The sequence below is a fragment of the Lotus japonicus genome, unplaced genomic scaffold, assembly GCF_012489685.1.
Source record: "Lotus japonicus ecotype B-129 unplaced genomic scaffold, LjGifu_v1.2 AP022635.2".
Lineage (NCBI taxonomy): Eukaryota > Viridiplantae > Streptophyta > Magnoliopsida > Fabales > Fabaceae > Lotus > Lotus japonicus.
Window position 1 is genome coordinate 34,112 of NW_026645418.1, and position 8,313 is coordinate 42,424.

The window sequence follows — 8,313 nt, forward strand, 5'->3', positions numbered from 1 at the left end:
GCAGTGGGTATGGCATAGACGGTTAGGGCATGCCAGTATGAGAAAGATTTCTCAGCTGAGCAAGCTAAACCTTGTCAGGGGCTTACCCAATCTGAAGTTCGCTTCAGACGCTCTTTGTGAAGCATGTCAGAAAGGCAAATTCACAAAAGTCCCTTTCAAGGCAAAGAATGTTGTCTCAACCTCAAGGCCGTTAGAACTTCTGCATATCGACCTGTTTGGACCAGTGAAAACTGAGTCTATAGGTGGCAAGAGATATGGGATGGTTATCGTTGATGACTATAGCCGCTGGACATGGGTAAAGTTTCTAACCCGCAAGGATGAGTCTCATGCTGTGTTCTCTACCTTCATTGCTCAAGTGCAAAACGAGAAGGCTTGTAGAATTGTGCGTGTCAGAAGTGACCATGGTGGAGAGTTTGAGAATGACAAGTTTGAGAGTCTGTTTGATTCCTATGGAATTACACATGATTTCTCTTGTCCCAGAACTCCTCAACAAAATGGTGTTGTTGAGAGGAAGAACAGAACTCTTCAGGAGATGGCTAGAACCATGCTCCAAGAAACTGGCATGGCTAAGCACTTTTGGGCAGAGGCAGTAAATACAGCATGTTACATTCAGAACAGAATCTCTGTGAGACCAATTCTGAATAAGACTCCTTATGAATTGTGGAAGAACATAAAACCCAACATCTCTTATTTTCATCCTTTTGGCTGTGTTTGTTATGTTCTCAATACTAAGGATAGATTGCATAAATTTGATGCTAAATCTTCTAAGTGTCTATTACTTGGTTATTCTGATAGATCTAAAGGTTTTAGATTTTATAATACTGATGCTAGGACTATTGAAGAATCTATTCATATTAGATTTGATGATAAGCTTGACTCTGACCAGTCAAAGCTAGTTGAAAAGTTTGCAGATTTAAGCATTAATGTTTCTGACAAAGGCAAAGCTCCAGAGGAAGTTGAGCCAGAGGAAGATGAACCAGAGGAAGAAGCTGGTCCCTCTAATTCACAAACTCTGAAGAAGAGCAGAATCACTGCAGCTCATCCTAAGGAATTGATTCTGGGCAACAAAGATGAACCAATCAGAACCAGATCTGCCTTCAGACCCTCTGAAGAGACCTTGCTGAGTCTGAAAGGATTGGTGTCCTTAATTGAACCCAAGTCCATAGATGAAGCTCTTCAGGACAAGGATTGGATTCTGGCCATGGAAGAAGAATTGAATCAATTCTCCAAGAACGATGTTTGGAGCTTAGTGAAGAAGCCTGAGAATGTCCATGTTATTGGAACGAAATGGGTATTCAGAAACAAGCTAAATGAGAAAGGAGATGTAGTCAGAAACAAGGCAAGGCTAGTTGCTCAAGGCTACAGCCAGCAGGAAGGAATAGACTACACTGAAACATTTGCTCCAGTAGCAAGACTGGAGGCAATCAGACTATTGATTTCTTTCTCAGTAAATCACAACATAATTCTACATCAGATGGACGTAAAGAGTGCCTTCCTAAATGGTTATATCTCAGAGGAAGTCTATGTTCATCAACCCCCAGGTTTTGAAGATGAAAAGAAACCAGACCATGTGTTCAAATTGAAGAAATCACTCTACGGTCTGAAGCAAGCTCCCAGAGCATGGTATGAGAGACTTAGCTCATTCCTTCTGGAGAATGAGTTTGTAAGGGGTAAAGTAGATACAACTCTCTTTTGCAAGACTTATAAAGATGATATCTTAATTGTGCAAATCTATGTTGATGATATTATATTTGGTTCTGCTAATCAATCTCTATGCAAAGAATTTTCTGAGATGATGCAGGCTGAATTTGAGATGAGTATGATGGGAGAATTGAAGTACTTTCTGGGAATACAAGTTGATCAAACACCAGAAGGAACATATATCCATCAGAGCAAGTACACTAAGGAACTTCTGAAGAAGTTCAATATGCTGGAATCTACAGTGGCCAAGACTCCAATGCATCCAACATGCATTCTGGAAAAAGAGGATATAAGTGGTAAAGTATGTCAGAAGCTCTACCGTGGCATGATAGGTTCACTTCTGTACTTAACTGCATCTAGGCCAGACATATTATTTAGTGTTCATTTATGTGCTCGTTTCCAATCAGATCCAAGGGAAACCCACTTAACTGCTGTTAAGAGGATCCTAAGGTATCTGAAAGGCACCACTAACCTTGGCTTGATGTATAAGAAAACATCAGAGTATAAGCTTTCAGGTTATTGTGATGCTGATTATGCTGGAGATAGAACAGAGAGAAAAAGTACTTCTGGAAATTGTCAATTTCTGGGAAGCAATCTAGTCTCATGGGCAAGCAAGAGGCAATCAACCATTGCTCTATCAACTGCAGAGGCAGAATATATCTCAGCAGCAATATGCAGCACTCAGATGCTCTGGATGAAACATCAGCTGGAGGATTATCAGATCCTTGAGAGCAATATCCCAATCTATTGTGATAACACTGCTGCAATTTCGTTGAGCAAGAATCCTATCTTGCATTCAAGGGCAAAGCACATTGAGGTAAAGTATCACTTCATTAGAGATTATGTGCAGAAGGGCGTACTTCTTCTGAAGTTTGTTGATACTGACCATCAATGGGCAGATATCTTTACAAAGCCCTTAGCTGAAGATAGATTTAATTTTATTCTGAAAAATCTAAACATGGACTTTTGTCCAGAGTGAAGATAGATCAGAACCTCTGACTGTGATACTTCTTGATCAGAAGATGTCTAGTCCAGAAGGTGACTCAATCAGAGTGTGTGTGCCCACTGGTACTGACTCTGAAGCTGAGACAACAACACGTGCGTCAGAATTTCTGATGCATAGTTCCTTGTGCCCGTGTGACAGTCTGTTGTGATTGCGTGTAGATATGCTTATCTCCTGTGTGTGATTGTGTATTTTAATGTTACTGTCTATCTTTAATTTTCAACCGTTGATCTTAAAGTGCTTTTTGAATCAACAACGGTTATTTGATAAAACCCACTATACACACACGTTCTCTCTCACTTCCGGTTTTCACTCTCGCACTCCCTGCTTTTCAAAACCGCCTCCTTCGTGATTTCTCTCTCGATCTCTCTTCATCCTTCAAACTTCATCTTCTACCTCAAACCTTCAACCTCTTCAAAATGGTGAGACAAACCAGAAGATCTACTGCAGATGCACCTCAGTTCCCTCACATGGTAGTCGGTTTGGCAACGGGTCAAAGGGGCTCTGAGAACCCAGCACAAGAACAAGCTCAAGCTCAAGAGGAGATTGTTCCTATTGCAGAACGGGGCTGTGCCGTTCACTGTGTATTTCCTCCTGAGGAACTCCAAGTCCTGGCAGAATGGAGATTCAACCTCGACAACTTGGCTGCAAATGGGTTTGATCTCCGTCCTGAAGTCCAAGCTCAAGGTTGGGGAAACTACTTCAATCGACTTCGAGGACCGGTGTATGAGAAGCTAGTAAAGGAATTCTGGAAGCATGCTGATTGTGATGACACTCAGGTGGTCTCTTACATACTGGGTAGGAAGATCATCATCACGGAGAAGTCATTCGTGAATCTGCTAGGTGCAGAAACTGCTCATGGGTATCGGTTCTCACTGACGGAATCGAAGCTGAAACCCAGAACCAAGGACATCGTCAACAAGGCCCTGTACACCACCTTCAAACCGGGCAAGACGAGCTACAAAGTGATGGACCTTCAACCCAAACTCAGGGTCTGGCACAAGATCCTGCTCAACTGCATCAATCAACGACCAAAGGGCAGTTCTCCAGACTACATCAACTTCAATCAGAAGGCGATGCTGTTCTTCATTCAAGACAAGGAGAAGATCTGCCTTCCCTACTTCCTGTTCTCCTATTTGAAGGAATGCATCCGGAAGTCTCGCACCACCTCCTCCATCAAGTCAGCCATCAAATATATCCCTTTTGGGAGGCTGATCTCAGACTTTCTCATTGAAAGCAACTTGGTGCAAGATTTGATCAATGCTGGTTGCACAGAGGACTTGAGCACAATTGTTAGCGATGTCTTCACTGCCAACTCTCTGAAGAAGATGGGTTTGGTCCAGAAGAAGATTGCTCCTGCTCATGAGGACACATCTTCTGAGATCAGAGGAAGAAGAATGCCTCTGAATGACTACCCTCTGTGGACTCAAGCAGACCATCCTGAAGCCATCAGATGCTATGTTGAAGACCTCAGGGCTCAAGGATTCGAGATTGACCTTGATGATTTCGTCAGCAGACTTCCACCAGCTCCAGAGTTTCCTTCTCCTCCCAAGAAGAAAACCAAGAGGAAGATGGTTCTGAACGAATCCTCAGAGGAATCTGATGTCCCTCTGGTCAAGAAGGCGAAGAGCAAGCCTGATGATGATGATGGTGATGATAGTGAGGATGGTCCTCCAAAGAAGAAGCAGAAGAAAGTCAGAATTGTGGTGAAGCCTACTCGGGTGGAACCAGCTGCTGCAGAGGTCAGAAGGACTGAACCTCCTGCCAGAGTGACTCGATCATCAGCACATACAAGTAAGCCTGCACTTACCTCTGATGATGATTTGAATTTATTTGATGCACTCCCAATTTCTGCCTTACTCCAACACTCTTCAAATCCCCTCACTCCTATTCATGAATCCCAGCCAGCCGCACAAACCACCTCTCCACCACATTCCCCAAGATCTTCATTCTTTCAACCTTCTCCTACTGAAGCACCACTCTGGAATTTGCTTCAGAACCAACCCTCTAGGTCAGAAGATCCAACCTCTCTCCTTACCATTCCATACGACCCATTAACTTCTGAACCATCATCCCCAACCAACCAGAACCCAAACCAACAGAACCACAACCCAGAACGTCTGATCACTCTGCTCCCAGAGCATCAGCACGTCCTGCTGTCAGAACCACGGATACAGACTCTTCATCAGCCTTCACACCTGTATCCTTCCCCATCAATGTCTTTGACTCTCCTCCCTCCAATACCTCTGAATCACTTAGAAAATTCATGGAGGTTAGGAAAGAGAAGGTATCTGCCTTGGAAGAATATTACCTTACCTGTCCAAGCCCTAGGCAATATCCTGGCCCTAGACCTGAACGTCTAGTTGACCCAGATGAACCTATCTTGGCCAATCCTATCCAAGAGGCAGACCCCTTAGTCCAACAGGCTCACCCTGTCCCTGACCAACAAGAGCCAATTCAACCAGACCCTGAACCTGAACAATCAGTATCTAACCAATCCTCGGTTAGATCACCTCACCCTCTGGTTGAAACTTCAGACCCTCACCGTGGAACCTCTGAACCCAATGCTCCCATAATTAACATTGGTTCTCCACAAGGTGCCTCTGAAGCTCATAGCAGCAATCACCCAGCCTCTCCTGCACCCAACCTCTCCATCATTCCCTATACTCACCTTCAACCCACATCTCTCTCTGAGTGCATCAATATTTTCAATCATGAAGCCTCCTTGAGGCTCCGCAATGTGCACGGTCAGACTGACCTCAGTGAGAATGCTGAAAATGTGGCTGATGAGTGGAACGAGTTGAGCACTTGGCTGGTGGCTCAGTTTCCCGTTATGCTGCAGCTCCTGCATGCAGAGGGAAGTCAGAGCATTGAGGCTGCAAAGCAAAGGTTTGCTAGGAGGGTGGCTCTTCATGAACTCGAACAGAGAACCAAGCTTCTTGAAGCCATTGAAGAAGCCAAGAGACAGAAAGAACAAGAAGAAGAAGCTGCCCGTCAAGCAGCAGCTCAGGCTGAACAAGCCAGACTTGAGGCAGAACGTCTTGAAGCTGAGGCTGAGGCAGAGCGACTTGCACCAGTTCTGTTTACTCCTGCTGCTTCTGCTTCCATTCCAGAACCTCAAGCTGCTCAGAACGTTCCTTCCAGCTCTACTCCGACAAGCTCATCCAGACTCGACATCATGGAACAACGTCTTGACACTCATGAATCCATGCTGATTGAGATGAAGCACATGATGATGGAACTTCTGCGCCGTACTGACAAATCTTAGTTTTTTTAGGATCTCTTCTTTTTCTTCCTTTTCCTTTTTATTTAACGTTGTTTTATTTAAACTCTGCTTATTTACTTACTTTAATTTGTTCATTTGTGATTCTATATGCATATATCTATATATATTTGTGTCACATATGTTTGCAAAACCTGTTTTATTCATAATTGTTCTATGTTTACATCATAATTCTTTCCATCATACATTATTCCCTATATCTAGAATGGAGGATCCTTCCTCATTCTTCTGCATTCTTGGCGCTGCTCCACTCTTTCCTTCTCCAGACGATCCCATGCATACTCTATGTTGCCGAGTTTGATGCTCAGATCATCTTTTTCCAGACTATCTTCTGTCGTCTTAAGTCTCTTTTCCACAGTCTCCTTCTCTTCCAGCAGATTCAGCTCCCGCTGGCAAAGCTCCTGAATCTCTTCCACGAAGCAGAGGAACTCCTTCAGATCTTTCTCCATCTCTGGACCAAGATCTTCTTCAAGCAGTGTCTTCGTCAGCTCTTGTATGGTCTTTGTACCATCGGGATGCCTAATATTGAGGAACATATCTTCCTCAAACGCCTTCCTTCTGAGCTCTTCTAATGCCATTCTGTATGATGCCATTTTTTTCTGAATATTATTCGAGATGTGAAGCTTACCTTTCTCTCCAACGTTTATATAGGTTCACTTTCTCTCTGAAAGTTAATGCTCTTACAGTTTCTCGAGGTTAAGTTCTTGGTAACTGACCCTTCTATTTACTCACTTGACCGTGGTAAACGTTCATCCCTTGCATTAACTCTTCTATTTATTATCGCCTCACTCTGATTCTTACATCGTCTTCATTTTCTTTAAACTTAGACCTTCTCTAAGGGGGAGTACCTTGTACTTCAAGCTAAGTTTTTCACACCCCGAGCTTTTTGCTTATGACAAAAAGGGGGAGTAAACCAGTTTTTGATGTGTAAGATGTGTTAGTGTGACTTATTTTTCTTTTGGAGATTCTAAGAGTTCCACCTTCATGACCATAGATGTGTCACTGGGCAAATACAAGGAATACATTTCACTTCTTCTGAAGTGATTCTAAGTTGACTCTGATACCCAAGACTCTGATACCTTGTCCATGACTCTGATCACTTATGCGCTCTGATTATTCGTTTTCATCTATGTCATAAGCTTTTCACTCTGAACTCTTATATGATTTAGCTCAGAATCTAGACTTTACTAACGTTTTCATCAAGTATTAGATTCAGGGGGAGCTAAGCTCAGAATCAAGCAGTGACTTGAATTCAGAATGAGCAAGATAAAACTATTCACATCAGGATAAGTCTTATTCTATATCTCTAAACTCTGAGTGAATTCAGTTTAATGTTTAAGAATTGTTCATCAAAAATCTTAGTTTTGTCATCATCAAAAAGGGGGAGATTGTAAGATCAAGTTTTGATCTAGTAGTACAACTCTATGTTTTGATGATTACAAGTTAACCTTTTGATATGAACAATTGTGGTACTCTAACGTGTTTTTCTGAGTGTGCTATTTACAGGCTCTGACCCTGACTCAATTTCACACAAATCAGAAGCACTGTGTATAAAGGGTAACCCAAGCAACGCTTCGCATTCACCATGTTCAGTATGAACAGTGGAAAAGCTTCAGAAGATCTGAAGCTATACAAACTCTGATGAGGACTCAGTCGCTAGAAGCTCTGATGATCCAGAATTCTGACAACCAAGAAACACTGAAGGTTCAGATGTTCCGATGGTGTAGAAGACTCTGAAGATCCAGAAGCTGAATAGTGGAAACTCTGAAGTCCAGAAGCAAGAAACTCTGAAGGCCATGTTCTTCCCTCTGAGTTCAGAATCAGAAGATACAATGGTCAGAGGATCTGTGCTTTCCTCTGACTCTGATCAACCGGCTTCACAAGTTCCAATACGAAGCATTCCTCTGATCAGAAGTCTCCTAGGTTAAAAGGTCAAGTCGCTATCCAAGTACAAAAGCAAGTGTACCTTCCTGACGACCTACCTAACGTTCTCAGCCACAGCAGAAGCTGGATTTTCCAGAACTGCCCTCCAACGGTAGCATTTCCCATGCAACGCTCAACCCTAATCCTTGGAGTATATATAGAGGCTGAAGATTGAAAGAAGCGGCTAGAAGAAAAAATAAAGAAGCAACACACGCGCAAGACATTCATATTCTAAGCTTTCTTTCATCTTGTAATTTATTTAGTTTACACTCAGCTTATTCAGAAGCAAACCCTTGTAAACACCAACCTCAAACAGTTGTTTGATTTTCCTTTAGGAGATCAAGGTTGATCGGATCCTAGAGAAGACTAAGAGAGTGAATCTTAGTGTGAGCTAAGTCAGTGT